A 14,952-nucleotide genomic window follows, 5' to 3' on the forward strand; every position below is an offset into this window, starting at 1 on the left:
AAAAAAAAAAAAAAAGAAGTAATACAACAATAAAACATAATACAAATAAAAACAATACAGTATAACAACTATTTACATAGCATTTACCTTGTATTCAGTATTATACATAAGTACTCCAGAGATGATTAAAATGTATGAGAGAATGTGCATAAGTTATATGCATATACCAGGCCATTTTATAGGAGAGCGTCTGTGGATTTTGGTGTCCATGGAGGTCCTAAAACCAATCCCTTGTGGATGCTGAGGAATGACTATTCCAGCAAGATGGAGGTCACAGCCTCTTGTAACCTAATCATAGAAATGACAACTCATTGCCTTTCTGTATTCTGCCTATTAGAAGCAGGTCTCTTGATTCAGTCTACCCTCAAAGAGTAGACTGAGTTGTGAAAGACCACAAATACCAGGTGGTGGGAATTATTGGAATCATGTCAGAAGCTACCTAAGGCAAGTATGATTGAAGTATGATTTTTATAACTCCAGCACCTACCCTCCCACCTCGGGAAAGCTATGTGACTTCCCTAAGCCTTTATTTTCTTGTCTGTCAAATAGGTATAATAATAGTACCTATGTCATGGAGTTGTTAGGCTTAAATAGATAAAGAGATGTTAAGATATCTGGCAACTGTACTAAGCCCTTCTCTGAACCACTGTTGGCCAGGTGGTTGTAGAATCATCCTACCTTCCCAGGCAGCCTCTGGAAAGGTGTCACACAGGGGAAAGAAGCTGCATGCTGGAAACTAGAGTTTTAGCTCCCTGACTTGCTGTGTGATTTTTGTACACTTTCTTTCTCTTCTGTGGAACTCTGTCTGTTTATCTGTAAAATTAGAGGGTTCAAAGAGATAGCAAAATCTTTTCACTTTTCTGTGGCAATTCTGAATGGTTGGATGTGGATCTCTGGAACTTTGTATTGAAAAAGATTTCAATGGTGTGGGGAAGTCAGTTCACATATGCTCAGGAGAGCCGACTGATCATGTCACTTACCAACTCTGCATTTGGCGATGCCACATTGGTAGCTTGATGCCAGCCATGATGAGAAAATTTACACCATGGGTATCTGCCAGCTACGAACCAGAGCTCACCTCAGCCTCACCAAAAGTGGATTGGTAAACACTCTTCATTGTACCACTCATTTCAAAGCTCCATGGGAAAAAGAACGATTATTTTCTGTAATACTTGCCAGAGCCCCAGGAAGAGGATATAGAGCAATGAGTGGTGAATGTATATTTGCCATCTCTGGTTGGTTGATTTCTGTCATGTTCCCTTCACTGATAATCTTTTCTGCATTTTTAGAAGAAAAAGTGCTTCGTCAGGGAAAGGATTGCTAGCATAGGCTCCCACTCTGAATAAAAGACATTCTGAAGTCCAGTTTATCAACCGCTGACCATATTCTCTTGTCTCTGTTTATTTTATTTTATTTTTTGAGACAGAGTCTTGCTCTGTCACCAGGTGCCAGGCTGGAGTGTAGTGGCGCAATCTTGGCTCACTGCAGCCTCTGCCTCTCGGGTTCAAGCAATTCTCCTGCCTCAGCCTCCTGAGTAGCTGGGACTACAGATGCGCGCCACCACGCCCAGCTAATTTTTCTATTTTTTTTTTAGTAGAGACGGGGTTTCACCAAGTAGGCCAGGATGGTCTCGATCTCTTGACCTCGTGATCTGCCTGCCTCGGTCTCCCAAAGTGCCTGGATTACAGGCGTGAGCCACCACGCCCAGCCATCTCTGTTTCTTACAATTATTCAAGAAACTGACAGCTGAGTAATGTCCAGGTAGGCTCATTGTAAACACTGGGCTATGTTTCCCTCTCTACGAACAGGTGGAACACAAGCATTTTAATAATATGAATTCTATTATGTTAGTAATGTGCAGAATTGCATACCTGGGTGTTCTCAATCACCATACGTGGTAGGGAGGGAAAGGACTATTCTCATCTCCCCAACCCCCAACCCTGGGAGTTGACCATCAGAGATCTCAGAGTTAAAAACTTTTATCAGTGACCACATGGTAATAAGTGGTCAAGCTGGAACTAGGACCCAGGTCTTCTTACTATAGCCCTTCCTTTGTAAATACTTCCCTAGTATGATAAAACTTACATCTAGTGGGGAGGAGTGGGGAAGGCAGTTCCCTACCACCTTGGTCATCCCTTCATGCAATTTTGATGATCTCCAAAGCGGAGAAATATGGCCACAATCATAACACGTTAACTGGAGAGGAGCTAATGACATAATCATGGGCTCTACAGTCAATTATTTCAATTACTGGAAGCGACTCTCCTGTCACATTTCATTTAGCAAAAAACAGCACAAGGGAGGTAATGGGCACTGAGGGTCCTGGGCCCATTGTTGCTGCCCTTGCTGGAGCAAGCATCTACAAAGGAGAATGCCAACCCCAATAAACTGTTCCTGCAGAAGCCGTTAGACTGGGTGACATGTTCACTTAGGGTGACATATATTGATCATGTAAAACATGCACACTGTATAATATGATTAAACAAACTCAACTGGTTCCAGAGAGAGCCAGCCAAACCTTGTGTGAAGGCTGGCTCTGCAGCCAGGGCTTCTGAGGCCTTGGTTGGAACCTCCTAGCTCAGGATCAGAACTGCAGCGTATTTATGTCAGTGATTATTCATTCGTTTACTTATTAATTCAGCCATTTATTCATTCAAGATTTATTTATTGTGTCCCACTATGTGAGAGGCACTGTAGTGAGTTCTAGGGATAAAATAATGAGTTGAGTGAGATCTACAATTGCCCCTACCCTCATGAAGCTTGTGAATTAAAAGAAAGGATCACGGTTCAATGAGCGTATATAATGAAGGAATCTGTCTAGATGAGGGGGATCATGGCAGTTACTATTTATTGTATATTTGCTGTATGTGGGTTGAAGAGTGCCCCGCAAAATTTGTGTCCATCTGGAACCTCAGAATGTAACCTTATTTGGAAATAGGTTCTTAAAGATCTCAAGATGATACTGCACTGGATTTAGGGTGGACCCTTAATCCAATAACTGCAATGGCTGGCATTCTTTTAAGAAGAGGAGAGATTACAGAGACACACACAGAGGAAAAAAGGCCACATGAAGACAAAGATGGAGACTGAAGTGACGCAGCTACAAGCCAAGGAATGCCAGGAGCCACCAGGAGCAGGAAGAAGTAAGGAAGGGTTCTTCCCAATAGCACTTGGAGGAAGCAGGGCCTTGATAATATCTTGATTTCAGATAACTGGGGTCCAGAATCATGGGAAAATAAATTTCTGTTGCCTTGAAGCTCCCAGTGTTGGTCACTTCTTACGGCAGCCACAGGAAAGTAATCCACCCACTAAACAACTCAGTGTTGCCAACCGTACCAGGACTTACTGATGTGAGATATATTAGACACAGCTGTTGGGTTCAAGTTGCTCAAGTTTAGATGAGGAGACAGAAAAGTAAATGGATACCTAAAATCCTCTCTAATAAGGGCTCTGATCAGGACAAGCCCACTGGCTTTGGGAGCACAAGGAGAGAGCCCAATCTCAAGTTATACCATTGTCAATACCTAGAGAAGAGGCTGACAGCCACAGTATTCACTGTACCTGCTATGTCACCTGAGCTGTGGCTTACATCCCCCATGAAACAGTGGAACACCGGGGTTCATCTCCTTCATTGTTAACTAGTGCCCAGCATGTAACAACCTGCAAACATGTTCTCAGCTCTTTGGTGTTTGAAATACCTGTTTCTGCTGCTCCATTTATTATTAAGCTTTTTATTTTTGCCTCCTAGAACTTACATGTCCATGGTAAAGAAACACCACTGGACTCTTGACCCATACGCTCCAGGATACAATACCCTGGGTCTTAACAGTTAGGAAGATGAAATTGATCAGACTCAGATTTGGGATAGTAAAAGAGGGGGGAAGACTAGGATGCTTCCTGGGTTTCCGCGGTGGGGGACGGGTGGGCAGTACTGACTGCTGACGGAGGAGACAATGCAGGAGGCTCATTAGATGTATGTGGGGAGATGGGGAAATCAGACTAGGGCTTGCTGAATTTGAATTATCTGGGAATATCCAGTTGGTGACATACAATAAGCTGTTAATAATATGAGTCTGGAGTTCAGGGAGAGTTCTTCCTATTTTGAGTTCTCCTGTGGTCATCTGAGATAAGTCCCCTCTGTTTCAAACCCAAATTACCTTTGAAAATCCAGTTGTACTTTGGTTAGTGTAATGGTGGAACTCAAATATTATGTCACATATTCCATAGGCTCTACAAGAAGTAGAAAAAGAAGCGCTTGGCTGGGCACAGGGGCTTGTGCACGCCTGTAATCCTAGCACTTTGGGAGGCCAAGGCGGGAGATCACCTGAGGTCAGGAGTTAAAAACCAGGCTGACCAATATGGTGAAACACCATCTCTACTAATAATACAAAACTTAGCTGGGCATGGTGGCAGGCACCTCTAATGCCAGGTACTCAGTAGGCTTAGGCACGAGAATCACTTGAAACTAGGAGGTGGAGGTTGCAGGGAGCCAAGATCACACCACTGCACTCCAGCCTGGGTGACAGAATGAGATTCTGACTCAAAAGAAAAACAAACAAAAGAGGGAAGTGATGTTGACAAACCATTGCATTCATCTACCCTACTCCTGGCAGATATTCCGTAACCGTGAATGTCACGAGGGACCTACAGAACTTGGAAATTTGCAATAGAAAAATCACTATAGGAAGCTGGAAAGTTTAATTCCTCAGGTACTAACAGTCCAAAAGTATTTTCTGGAATACAGATGTGGTAGAGGATTGCTATTCTTCCAAAGATAGAAATGCTTTCTTCAAGAAAATGCTCAAAATTTTGACCTTCCCTTTTACTGGGGGAGAACCCTCCATAAAAAAAGTACTGTGAGCATATAATTGGCAAGGAATTTCTAGAATTTTACTATTCAACATAATGATGATTTCATAACTTTTTTTGGTTCACAGAAAAAAAAGAAAGTGGATGTTGTGCATATTTCATAGATAATACAGAGATATATTTGGCAGGGAAAGGGTGGCTTTACCTCTTAAATATAAACGATTACTTTAAAAATGCAAAGTAGGAGGAGAGAAAATACAACCTTTTGAAGCAATTAAACCATCAGTGGTGAATCTTTCCACCCCTTAGTACACCATGGAATACTATGCAGCCATAAAAAACAATGAGTTCGTGTCCTTTGTAGGAACATGGATGAACCTGGAAAGCATCATTCTCAGCAAACTGACACAAGAACAGAAAATCAAACACCGCAAGTTCTCACTCACAGGCAGGTGTTGAACAATGAGAACACATGGACACAGGGAGGGGAGCATCACACACTGGGGTCTGTTGAAGGGAAACAGGGGAGGGACAGTGCGGGGTGGGGAGTTGGGGAGAGATAGCATGGGGAGAGATGCCAGATATAGGTGAAGGGGAGGAAGGCAGCAAATCACACTACCACATGTGTACCTATGCAACAATCTTGCATGTTCTTCACATGTACCTCAAAACTTAAAATGCAATTAAAAAAAAAAGTACAGTCTCAGGCTACTAGTTTAACCACTTTTGTCTCAGTTTCCTCATCAGTAAAATGAGAATAATACTAAAATTCTACGGCGCTCTGTTGCTACGAGAGTTAAACAAAACACCACGCCTAATCCCCTGTCACACAGACCTGCAGTTGCTCCATAAATGGCCGCTTTTCCTTAAACTTTAAATCATGGAGGGCTTGCCCCCCAAAAAGAGAGTACTATTGATTAGTTTCAACTGTTCTCATCATGGGCATTTTCCTGTAACATTAGGTTTAGATTCTGAGCTCCATGTGGGATGGGGCACAGCTTAATAATAATCCTTATCATAACAATAGTAAGCATGTATTGAGCACCTACTTTTTGCCAGGGAATACTCAGCTGTATGCTGTGCTAACACTACCTCAACTAATCCTGATAGCAACCCACTGGGGTTGGTAATATATATATATTCATTTTCAGGTGTGAAAAGAGAGGGTGGGAGGAAAGAAGGGAGAAAGAGATAAACCAATAACATCCAGCTAGACAGTGTCAGAGCCAGGATTTGAATCTGAGTCTAACTCCAGGCAATTCATATTTAACCAAGACTCTTTTTTTTTTTGAGGCAGAGTTTCCCTCTTGTTGCCCAGGCTAGAGTGCAGTGGTGCGATCTGGGCTCAGTGCAACTTCTGACTCTCAAGTTCAAGCAATTCTCCTGCCTAAGCCTACCAAGTAGCTGGGATGACAAGTGCCCGCCACCACGCTCGGCTAATTATTTTTGCATTTTTTTTTTTTTAGTAGAGACAGGGTTTCACCATGTTAGCCAGGCTTGTTCTAAAACTCCTGACCTCAAGTGATCCACTCGGCCTCCCAAAGTGCTAGGTTTAAAGGTGTGAGCCACCACACCTGGCCTACCCAAGACTTAGAGAGAGAGAGAGAGAGAGAAAGAGAGAGAGAGAGATCAATACTGTCTTGCTTATCCTGGTATCTCCAAAGCCTATAACGATCACCAGTTAAGTGGAACTCCATGAAGGTTGTTGAATTAATAACTGAATTAATAAATGGAAGGATTGGATGAAGGTGAAGAAATAACTCACCGGCACCTAAAATCCTGTTAGGCTTGATTCCTCACTCACTGTGGACCTACACATTTAGCCAGTAGGGACCTGGGCATTTCTAGGACATTCTTTGGTTTTTTCTCCCCTCCAAGAGCTGAGCCAGGAAGTCACTGAAACATCTTCTTTCTTTGTGGCTCCAATTACCTGCTCATTGGCATGCAAAGACCTCCCCAGCCCTGCTTCTGAGAGGGAGTAGAAATTCCAGGAGAATCGTGCCCATTAAGGCCTTTTATGATCACCATTATGTAATAAAGAGCATCTGGAGCCTGAAAAATTATTGCAAGCTTTTATTTTGTTTTAAGTATAACTATCTCCTCACACCCTTCTTCCCTTGGGTGATGGCAATAATAGTTATTACTGTGCACCCTCTCTCAGGACAGAGCTTGGGGTGGACAGCATTCACCCCATCCCGCTTTCTTAACAGGAATCAAATCTTGTTCCAGTGTCCACCCTTCCCTGCCTTGCAGCATGTGCAGCCCAAGAAGCCAACTCGCTCCCAGCTCTGATGGGCCTGTGTTCTAAGGGCCTCTTCCCTGTCCCTTTATGAATGGTTGGCTTAGAGACAACGAGGTGGTTGAATTCTAGCTGACTGATGCCTGGGAAGTATGCTGGGGGTCCTTTTGGTATATCTTCCTCTCTCCTAAGGCAGAACCATAGGAAGAAAAGGCTGTTCCCTCCCCTGTCTGAAGTGATGCCTGGACATTTCCAGCCATCTTACATACCTCCCGCTGGGGCTGAAGTAACTGCTGAGAATGGTAAAGTGGAGATGCGAATAGATCCTGGGTCTCTGATGACTGTGCTGAGCTGCTGATTCACGGTCCGTTCTACCTCTGGACTTCCTGTGATATGGGATAACATATTGCTGTGTTGTCTCAGTTGCAGCCGAGCTTCCAATGCCTGCAGCTGAAAGCACCTTAACTATTCAAGAGCTTCAAGAACACAGAAATCCCAGAGGGTGAGGAGCAGCCCCCAACAATAAACTTATTTTCCAGACCAACAGAGTGGAGGTAGCCTTTCTCGAACAGGTAGTTTCATTCAAAGTGTCTGTTGATCTTTTATCTCAGGGAAATTCTGAATCCTAGAATCTCTGGCTGAGAAAGGACTTCAGAGATAACCTAGTAGAGTGCCTCCCAAACTCAGAGTGGCATCAGTCTCACCTGGAGGGGGTTTGAAAAATAAGCATTCCTGGGGCGGTGCTCTAGAGATTCTAATTTCAGAGGTTTGGGTGCAGACTGAGAATTGATATTTTTAAAAGGCTATCTGGGTTATTCTGATGATAACTTAAGAATCGTTGATCTAAACAGATATTTTCCATCTTCATCCCCCTCCCCAACCACAGAAACTTTTTTTCCTGTAGAAAATTTTAAATAGAATATCAGTATATAAAGCAGGCAAAAGAGAACTGCCTTGGTTAAAGGGGACTCAGATAACTTCTGCTTTGCTTCACATTGCCAATGACAGATGACGTCTCAGTAGACTGCATGGCCAAGGAAGGCCTCTATAAGTAGGTGACATTGCAGCTGGGATTTGGAGGATGTGGAGCTAGGAGGGAAAGAACATTTCAGGAATTGTGGACGCAAAAGCATTTTGACCAGAAAGAGCTACTGGGTTTGAAGAAAAGAAAGAAGGGCAATGGTATGGACTAAATTGTGTTTGGATTCATATTTGGAAGCCCTAGCCCCCAGTATAACTATATATGGAGATAGGGTGTTTAGGAGGCAAGGTTAAATGGGGTTATAAGGGTGGGGCCCCAATCTAGTACGATTAGTGGCATTATAAGAAGAGAAAGGAAGGGAGAAATCTCAACCTCTGTCTTTCCATGCACACACTAAGGAAAGACCATGTGAGAACACTATGAGAAGAAGCCACCATCTGCAAATCAGGAAGACAGCTGATATGGGTTGCCTATTCCCCCACCCAAATCTCCTCTTGAATTGTAGCTTCCGTAATTCTCACATGCTGTGGAAGGAACCCAGTGGGAGATAATTGAATCATGGGGCCAGTATCCCCCACGCTGTTTCATAGTAGTGAATACGTCTCACGAGATATGAAGGTTTTATAAGGGGAAATCCCTTTTACTTGGCTTTTATTCCCTCTGTTGCCTGCCACCATGTAACACAAGACTTTCACTTTCTGCCATAATTGTGAGGCCTCCTCAGCCACATGGAACAGTAAGTCCATTAAACCTCTTTTTCTTTACAAAAATAAAATAAAATGATAGAAAAAAGAATGTCCAGGCTGGGTACGGTGGCTCATGCCTGTAATTTCAGCACTTTGGGAGGCCGAGGTGGGTGGATCAAGAGGTCAGAAGTTCAAGACCAGCCTGACCAACGTGGGCAACAGAGCAAGACTCCATCTCAAAAAAAAAAAAAAATTTCCACAATGACAGAAATATCCCAAATGAACAATATACAGGAAGGGAGCCATACTGGAGAGTATGTCTTTACCAGCAGCATGAAAATGAACTAATACAACAGCCCTCACCAGAACCAACCATCCTACCACTCTGACCTTAAATATTCGACCTCTGGAACTGGCAGAAAATAAATTCTTATTGTTGAACAATGCCCAATCTATGGTTTTTTGTTATGGCCACCTGAACTGACTGAGGCAATCCATCGACTGAAATGTTATGGAAGAGGCAGTGAGTGGTATGAGTTGAATTTACACAGTTGTGAACTAGGGACTAGGTCAGTTGGGTTTAAACATTGTGGTAAGGGGCTCATATTTTATTTGAATCCCATGGACAGACACTAAAGAGTTTTAGGCTGAAGAGGGATCTGTTTTAAATATTAAGATGATCCTTCTGGCTCTCTAAAATGTCTTCCGTCCTTCTCCACTACCTAATCCCTCAGGTATGGCATCTTTTAAAGGATAGATCCTCCAAGGCTTGACCACCTCAGTCTGCAGAAGTCTCTTCCTTTTATCTGGGCTTTTATTATATGCACGGAATTTCCATCTGCTGGCTCTCAATTTCAGGGTTCTCCAGTGATTTCCATTGTGTTTTTTGTTCCCTGTATTAGTCTGTTCTCATGCTGCTAATAAAGACATACCCAACACTGGGTAATTTATAAAGGAAAGAGCTTTAATTGACTCACAGTTCCACGTGGCTGGGGAGGCCTCACAATCATGGCAGAAGACAAAGAGAAACAAAGTCATGTCTTACATGGCGGCTGGCAAGGCTCTTTATAAAACCATCAGATCTTGTGAGACTTATTCGGTACCATGAGAACAGTACAGGGGAATCCACACCTATGATTGAATTATCTCTACCCAGCCCCACCCTTGACACTTGGGGATTATTACAATTCACAGTAAGATTTGGGTGGGGACACAGACAAACCATATTATTTCCTAAGGAGATTATAAACTCCATGAGGACAGGGGCATTTGCTACCACCATACACAACATTGTAAATACGCATATGAGCATCCTGACTTTGTAGATGATAGGGGTGTTGACTGTATCTTCGGGTGGTGAGAGATCAACTGGAACTCATTGTCAGGAGTTACCTCTGATAACCAAGCTCAATACTACAGTATAAAATCAAGACGGAACCAAGGTGGCAGGATGTCGCTATTGTGCCCCCATCATTTCTTTTTTCCTCCTGGGCACACAGCTGGAGTACATTTCCTAGTCTCCTTGCAGTTAGATTGAGTCAGGCGACTGAGTTCTGGTCAATAAAATGTGGGCAGAAGTGATGTTATTTACTCCAATGACAGGTCTATAACCCCTCTATCAGTACCTCCATTTCATTTCTCCATTCGAAAGCCAAATGGAGAGAACTCCAATGACCTAGAAGACAGTGGAACAAAAAAATAGAAGAGGTCTGGGTGCCTGAGTCACCAGCTGGAGGAGAGCCACCCAATCAGAAGCACTGTTGGCTGATCAGAAACAGTTCCACTGTTGTGTGAACAGGCATTAAACTTTAATTATGCTAAGTCACTGACATTTTGGGATGGTTTTGTAACAGCAGTTAGTCTACCCTGCCTAATTTAGCTACCAATTATTGATGTAGCATAATTCTAGACATTTTATAACATCTAGGTCTTCATGTTCACAACACTGAAGTTTATCCCAGTTTTAGAGATAAATTGAAAAATGTTCAACTTGCCCAAGGAATCATAGCTTATAAGTGACAAGGCTGAGTTTTGAATTTGATCTTCTAACAAAATAAACAAATGAACAAAACCCAAGCCATTTCTACAGTATCAAGCTACCTTTTTTCCCCCCCATGATTGAAGGAGTCAAGGGTTTTTAGAGTGGGAAAAAACAAAGGCTAACAAATGAGGCATGATTGATACCTTCCTCTGTTTGAAAGAGAATCGCGTCAAAGATAGAATGAACGGGTTTTTTTCCAGCGGCCCCATAGGATACAAATGGAAACAAGAATTAAACACTCTGGAGAAATTTCTCCTTCTTCCTTTTCTTCCTCTCCTCCTCCTCTTCCTTTGAATTCTCCTTTGTTTCCACACTCAGTACAGCAGGAGATGGAATAATTTTTAAAGGGTTTGAGCATATCTATTTCAAGAAAATGGAATGATTGACCTAGGTAGGAAGTCCCCAACCTTTTGGTGTGAGCCTTGTAGGGAAGAATCAAGCAAATAAATATCTGCTTCTCCTGACAGAGACAGGCTTGAATGCAATTTACACAGTCCAGAGACAGGCTATTTCTAAGAGTCTCTTTCTATAAACAAACAAACAAAACAAGCCAACAATTAAATACATACCTATCAGTCCTATCAGACAGGTGACACACCTTTTGACAATGTTTTTTGAAGTGTTTTGACTTTGTTTGAATCCCTGTGCCTTCTTTCATGGCTGAAAACCTGGTCCCACATTTGAGAGCAACTGAAAAGAGGACTAACAGGCCCTGTGATTTTCTCTTTAATTTTCTTTCTTTTTTTTTATTTTTGAGACAGAGTCTCACTCTGTCACCTGTCATCCAGGCTGGACTGCAGTGGCACAATCTTGGCTTGCTGCAAACTCTGCTTCCTGGGTTCAAGCAATTCTTCTGCCTCAGTGTCCTGAGTAGCTGGGATTACTGGCAAGTGCCACCACAACCAGCTAAGTTTTTAATTTTTAGCAGAGACAGGGCTTCACCATGTTAGCCAGGCTGGTCTCAAATTCCTGAACTCAGTTGATCTGCCTCAACCTCCCATAGTACTGGGACTACAGACATAAGCCACTGTGCTCGGCCTCTCTTAATTTTCTAGGTGGTTTCTATGTTAGAATGTTCACTGCTGGGTGCACTGGCTCACGCCTGTAATCTCAGGACTTTTGGAGGCTGGTGTGGGAGGATCCCTTGAGGCCAGGAGATCGAGACCAGCCTGTGCAACATAGCAAGATCCTGTCTCTACAAAATAAAATAACATGTTAAAAAAAAGAATGTCCAACCTGGGTACGGTGGCTCACACCTGTAATTTCAGCACTTTGGGAGGCCGAGGTGGGTGGATCATGAGGTCAGAAGTTCAAGACCAGCCTGACCAACGTTGTGAAACTCCCTCTGTACTAAAATTACAAAAATTAGCCTGGCATGGTGGTGGTCACCTGTATTACCAGCTACTCAGGAGGCTGAGCCAGGAGAATCACTTGAACTCAGGAGGCAGAGGTTGCAGTGAGCCAAGGTTGTGCTATTGCACTCCAGACTGGGCAAAGACTCCATCTCAAAAAAAAAAAGAATTTCCACAATGAGAGAAATATTCCAAATGAACAATATACAGGAAGGAAGCCATGCTGGCAAGTCTATGGATCATTCAGCAGGGCGGCCTATAAAAAGCTGCAGTATCTTAAGATCCTGTAAGAACATTCAAAACACCTCTGGTGCACAAACCAGGAGCCCTAAATCAGCTATTCATCACTGCTCACATCTCCTATTAAAATATGGAGGCAGGAAAGGTCAAAGCAACTTTTCTGAATATTAAAGGCAGGAGTTGGACACACTAACACTGGAACCAGAAGTTGGCCGGCTCCTCGAGCACCCTGAGATGCCCGGTAATGATGCCCCCAATTGCTCCTCCTTCAACAAGTATCAACCAAGTCACTGTCCCAGGGATGTTCCTTTGGCAAATGCTGAAGACAGGATTCAAACTCATTTTTTCTGATTCTGGGTTTTGCCTATTTTCTCATTTCATTTTCCTTATCTTTTCTAGTACCAGCTCCTGGGCACTTGTAAGAAATTGGCCAAGGGATCCATGCTCATAGAACACATCACCTGCTAACTACTTCAAATGCAAATATTACTTTCAGTGTACTAAGTATAGTTGTTTTAGGATCTGCCATAGTTACAGATGCTTCCCAATTTGGGGAGTTAGTTGTTTTTTTTAAATTATAATGATTCTTTAATTGTAGAACACCAAGAGAGAGGCTCCAATCTTTCCTTATTCTCTACCAGAGACAAGGCAGAGCGCTAATGACCAGCCTCACATTTGGCTGTCCATGGACAGGAGTAGTCTTCAATAGCCCAAGACACCTGAAGTTCCATCACTTTAGGATGCCCAGGCAGGTGGATTGCTTAAGTACAGGAGTTCAAGGCCAGCCTGGACAACATGGCAAAGTGTCATCTCTGGCCAGATGTGGTGGCTCACACCTATAATCCCAGCAATTTGGGAGGCCATAGTGGGCAGATCACTTGAGGTTGAGAGTTCAAAACCAACATCATGAAACCCCATCTCTACTAAAAATACACACAAAAAAAAATAGTCCAAGAAATTCCAATTCCTAGATCTGGTGTAGCTTACTTGGCACTGGGAATATATCAAGAGTGAAACCCTTATTAAAATACCTAGCAACTGTGTGGTAAATGTGTGAGTGTTTTTATTCTGTTTACTCCCTTTCCTAGGATAGAAATTGTGAGCTCATGCAGACAGGCAATCACAGCTTTTCTTGGCATTATTTGGGAATCAAAGGGCGAGTCCCTTCCTCCTCTGAAAGAGACAGTCGTTTAAATATAAAAGGGCAAGCAGGCATGATTTCTAAACACAGCGTTTCTTAATCAGAGGATTTAAGGGTTTTCCCTTTGACTTTATTTTTTTGTGTGATATCTTCTTTATGTGCAAATGTGAAGCTTAACTTTCTGGGAGGAAGAGAGTGTTTTAGGCAGCTCTGTGTTAGAACAATAGGCCTTTTACAGTTGGTAATCCTGTTTCCAATACAAGAGAAAAAAAAAAGGTTATTATGCTTCTGGAGCCACAAGATTTCAGATCCTGTTTAAATTAGTCCCCAGGTCTTCCATAACTGTGGATTAAGAGACTAAGTTTTGGCATAAACAGAGCTAGTTTGAATCTGGGCACTGCAAGGTTTTAAAAGCATAAAATCAGAAAACTTGTTTATCTCCTTTAGACTACCGTGTTTTTGTCTATAAAACAGAACAATAATTGTTCCTTACAGGCTTGTTGGGAGGCCTATGTGAGATTAGGTATGTGACATTTTAATCATACCTAATATGATAAAATTAGCTTTTATTGATTTTATTCATCACCTTTGCCCAGGATCCAGGGCAGAGAAGCTTGGCCTATCCACCCGCCATGGTCCTCTACCATTCCCCAAGTCCTCGTCTTGAATTTATTGATCACTGACACCAGGTTCACTCGAGAGCTCTTTTCTCCCCAGGGTAAGATGTTAAAAAGGTAAAGGGTTAAAACAAGAGCTGTGTTTTAGAGGAAGCCTGTAGTACCAGCTAGTGCCAGAGAGGGGCAGCATCCAGCCACCAGCTCAGGCCTGCCATTGCTGACCAGAACACTGCTCAGTAGAGCTCTGGAGCCCAGACAGCAAGCTGGAACCTCAAGAAGGTTGATGAAGGAATCACGGTAAAATGAAAGCTAAGCTGGAAGTAACCAAATAACTAGGACAGAAGTAAACATGCCAGGAAATGAAGCTGAAATGTTTTTGCGGAGTTTTGCTGGGGCCACCGCTTACTGACTCCTGCGTACGGACTCACGCTCTCCTACCTAAACTCTCCCGCCATCACTCCTATTTTTACTGGCATTCATTCTTCAAGCCATTCATTCATTCGCTGACAAGGGCAGCATACTGCCCTTGAGGGACTTTGAATCTGACAAGAGGTCAGGGCTGTCAGGAGAAACACCACAGGCTAACTGGGTTTGAAGTCAACATCTGGCACTAGAAGGCAAATCAGATGGCAGAGAGTGGGTTATCTGATGGGTTACAGCACATGCTGGTTGTGTTGTGGAATAATGGGGAATACAGTTTCCTTTTGACCGTACAACCAGAGACCACCATTCCTGTCTCACCAGAGGGAGATTCAGGCAGACCTCAGGACTGTGTGCTTCTGGTTGGGCATGGGAGTTATAACCGCCATGGTGGTTATAGGTTTGTATAGTTATAACAACCATTT

At 43.0% G+C, this 14,952-nt stretch overlaps 1 long non-coding RNA gene across 1 annotated transcript in view; it reads left to right on the forward strand.

The window, feature by feature from the left end:
- LOC119472180 overlaps window positions 1-434 on the forward strand; it is a 52,043-nt gene extending 51,609 nt beyond the window's left edge. The window contains exon 3 of the long non-coding RNA XR_005201292.1: window positions 338-434. This is a non-coding gene — a long non-coding RNA (uncharacterized LOC119472180). The remainder of the gene's footprint in view (window positions 1-337) is intronic.
- The last annotated feature ends 14,518 nt before the right edge of the window (window positions 435-14,952 follow it).

The sequence above is a fragment of the Cebus imitator genome, unplaced genomic scaffold, assembly GCF_001604975.1.
Source record: "Cebus imitator isolate Cc_AM_T3 unplaced genomic scaffold, Cebus_imitator-1.0 Scaffold4, whole genome shotgun sequence".
Classification (NCBI taxonomy): Eukaryota; Metazoa; Chordata; class Mammalia; order Primates; family Cebidae; genus Cebus; species Cebus imitator.